The sequence below is a fragment of the Beta vulgaris genome, chromosome 6 (genome assembly GCF_026745355.1).
Source record: "Beta vulgaris subsp. vulgaris cultivar EL10 chromosome 6, EL10.2, whole genome shotgun sequence".
Classification (NCBI taxonomy): domain Eukaryota; kingdom Viridiplantae; phylum Streptophyta; class Magnoliopsida; order Caryophyllales; family Amaranthaceae; genus Beta; species Beta vulgaris.
In genome coordinates, this window is record NC_079207.1 from 15,912,650 (window position 1) to 15,916,451 (window position 3,802).

Genomic DNA, 3,802 nt, shown 5'->3' on the forward strand with positions numbered 1-3,802 from the left:
CCTTTGATACTCTTTAATTCAGTTAAACCAACTCATTATTTTTGTTCTCTCTGTTCAATATTCATTCACAAAAAATTAATGTTAACAATCACTCACAACCTTTTTTATTTTTTTACATTAGCGAATTAATATATCTAAATTCATCTAACTGTTGATTTTTTCATATTTAAGTTTAATCATAAATAAAGTACGAACGGAGTATCTAATAGAATAACAAATTTTGAAATTAACGCACGCATCGCGTGCATATGAAGGCTAGTATATATATATATATATATATAATATATATATATATATATATATTATATATATATTATATATATTATATAATATTATATATTTATATATATATATATATATAGGAGTGGGATCCGCTGAAAACAACTTTTAATCTGAAAACTGAAAACAGGGTAACTTTTACCACTTTTAAGGCAACTTTATATATTTTAAGGGTAACTTCTACCAGTTTTAGGGTAACTAGATTATATTAAGGATAACTTTATATATTTCAAGGGCAACTTTTATATATTTTAGGATAAATTAACAATAGAGGTCTGAACTTTGGGTGATAATTTTTAAAAGGTCTGAACTATTGATTAACCTGTGTAGGTTCCAACTTTGGGGGGTCTTAACTTTTAGCGGGCCTTAGTGACTTAAAACTGGCTTAATAGGTCATCAACTGTAAAACTTGGGTCACATCAGAAGGGTTAATTGAGGGAGGGACGTAGGAACTAGGTGAGATTTTAAAAAAAAATCTTCAGTTTTAAGTCGTCGAGGCCCGCTAAAAGTTAAGACCCCCTAAAGTTGGGACCTACACAGGTTAATCAATAGTTCAGACTTTTTAAAAATTATCACCCATAGTTCAGACCTTTATTGTCAATTTTTCCTATATTTTAAGGGTAACTTTTACCAGTTGTGGGGTAACAATATTATATTAAGAATGACTTTACATATGCCAAGGTTATAAAGGGTAACATTTAACACTTTTAGGGTAACTTTTATCAATTTTGGGATAACTTTATTATATTAAGGGTAGTCCTACATATTTCAAGGGTAGCTTTATTTATATAAGTGTAACTATTACCACTTTTAGGGTAACTTTTGGTTAATTAACCCAAAACACATGAGCATCACCGTCCAAAACAAACAACACCGTCGCGAAGTTCTCCAGATCCGACCATGAAGGAGCAAACAAAACCCAAAGGAGGAGGATAACTCGCGTCCTCGCCAGTAAATCACGTCGCCCCTTAAAAAACCTCGTGATTGGCGCAGTTAAGTCGAAAACCTTGATTTTACACTACAAAGAACAACAGTAAAATGAACAAATACTCTTTAACCCAAGTCATGATTGCAGCCCATATTTTAATCCCATCAACAACATATGGGTAGTCCTCTATCAGTAGCTTGTATCCACGAGGGCTTTTCAAGTCACTGACTGCGTGCCATTCCTCTGCAAAAGACAACAGGGTACCAAATCTTTTACTAATGTAGTAGCTGTGTAATTAGAAAACCTTATGAAATAAATTAAGTAATGTACCTCTTGATAAGGTCTCTAGGAAAAGCTTGCTCAGTTAATACCCAGTTCTTATACATTTGGGATATCCATTGTCCAACATACTTCCTCGAAAATACAGTTGCCTCAAACAATCCATCAGCATTAAGAGCAATCTGACGAGCTATTGTATTAACAGGCATTGTATCACAGAAGTGAGGATGCAGAAGTTTGAAACTGGGTGAAGCGCACTCAATTGTCTGTTTGTTGCAATTATAAATGGTTCTGCAATCAACAATAGATTTCAGATGAAAACTCAATAAAACTCTATCAATTTCAGAATAAATCTCAATTGAATTTACTTCTAGATGAAGTAGAACAAGAATTTCAGCAAATTCTTCAAGAAAATTAACTTCCAGATGAAGTAGAATAAGAATTTCAACAAATTCTTCAAGAACATTAACTTCCAAACAATATATATGAAAATTAACTTCCAAAAAAACAGAAAAATAGCTTTTTCAAACAATATATAACGAAAATTTAGTAAATCTTGCAAAAATTCATTTGAATATATGAAATTCTCTTCTAGATCTAACAAAAAGTTCACAAAAAAATTTCGAACCACCATATCTAGAGATTATAAGAATTAAAACTCAAAGAAAAAATATTTTAAACGAAAATAAACTAAACCTAAAACCAAAAAATAATTAAAAGCTTACTGGAATTATAAATTGAGGATGAAAAACGCTGCAAACAAGAAGAAGATTCAGCTTAGAGGAGAGAAAAATGTTCCAGAAGAGAAAGGAAAGAGAGAGAAGAGAGAAGAAAGGAGAAAAGAGAGAAAATTTTTGGTAAAAAAAATGGGTTTCAAATGAACCGCGTGATAAACGGTCAGATTAGATTTTGATTGATTTATGTCCGCACGATGAAAGATCGACGACTAAGATTTATTGTTTTCAGTTTTCAGCTTAAGAATGGTTTTCACAAGATCTCAATATATATATATATATATGTATATATATATATATATATGTATATATATATATATATATGTATATATATATTATATATATAATGTATATATATATTATATATATATATATGTATATATATATATATATGTATATATATATAATATGTTATGAGATGAGAAGCATAGAGTGTTGGAGAGAAATCCAAGATGTGAGTGTTTGGAGAAATACGAGTTAGGAACCAACAAGTAAAGGAATTCTTGTGTGATCAGAAGGGATTCAAGTTCTAGGACGATGACATGTACTTTATTATTGTATCATATACATTATAGAAAGCCAAATGTACTTTTTGGTGGTTTTTCTCTCGAATTTCTCCGATAAATTTTCTTGTGTGTTAATGTTACTTGCGAATAGACCATAATCTACTAGGCCACTTGTGAAAATATGCCTTGAATCGTTATATTACAAGCTATCTAGGATTTGGCGATTCGCGTTCTTCAGCACGACTCGAGGACAAAATTGACGAGAGCTGACCGCGACTCGCGGCCAGTTCCGCTACTCGCGGTTTTGCGGGTGTAGTTCGACGCGTGTTTTCATTAATTGTTATTAGACGGGTTAAATTCATATTTACCCTAATGTCGTTTATTCGACTTAGATAGCCTATATAACATTTGTAACTCTATATTCCTCACATAATCATCAATAAAATATTCTCTCTCTGCCGTGGACATAGCCAAATTGGTGAACCACGTAATTATGTTGTCTGTTTTTATTGTTTTTGAATTCGTTATTTGTTTCTCTCTCACATCCGTTATAACAAATTGGTATCAAGAGCCTTGGTGTTTGATCTCTTTGAGAAAGATGTCTGGGATGAATGTCAAAATTGATAAATTTACTGGGAGGAATAGTTTTAGTCTGTGGCAAATCAAGATGCGGGCTTTACTGAAGCAACAAGGGTTGTGGGCACCGTTGGCAAAGAACGCAACGGAGTCAGTCACCGCTGAGATGGAAATTCTGGAGGAAAAGGCGCATTTAACAATTATGTTGTGTCTGTCTGACGACATAATTATTGAAGTTGCAGAGCAGGAAACTGCTGCTGGTCTGTGGTTGCAGTTAGAGAGTTTATACATGACAAAATCTCTAAGCAACAAGTTGCTTTTGAAGCAACATTTGTTCAGCCTGCGTATGGAGGAAGGTACGTCTCTAAGGGATCACTTAGATAAACTAAATACTATCTTGCTAGATCTGCGAAATATAGATGTTAAAGTAGATGATGAGGATGCTGCTTTAATATTGTTAGTATCTTTGCCTGTATCATATGAGAATTTTGTGGATTCTT

The 3,802-nt window shown here is 32.5% G+C and overlaps 1 long non-coding RNA gene across 1 annotated transcript; it reads right to left on the reverse strand.

The window, feature by feature from the left end:
• Positions 1-367: 367 nt before the first annotated feature.
• On the reverse strand, positions 368-2,400 carry LOC125498946 (uncharacterized). The gene is made up of 3 exons (XR_007275542.2): positions 2,212-2,400; positions 1,538-1,777; positions 368-1,450 (listed from the first exon to the last, which is right to left on the reverse strand). It is a non-coding gene; the product is annotated as an uncharacterized LOC125498946 (long non-coding RNA).
• Between the last annotated feature and the right edge of the window lie 1,402 nt (positions 2,401-3,802).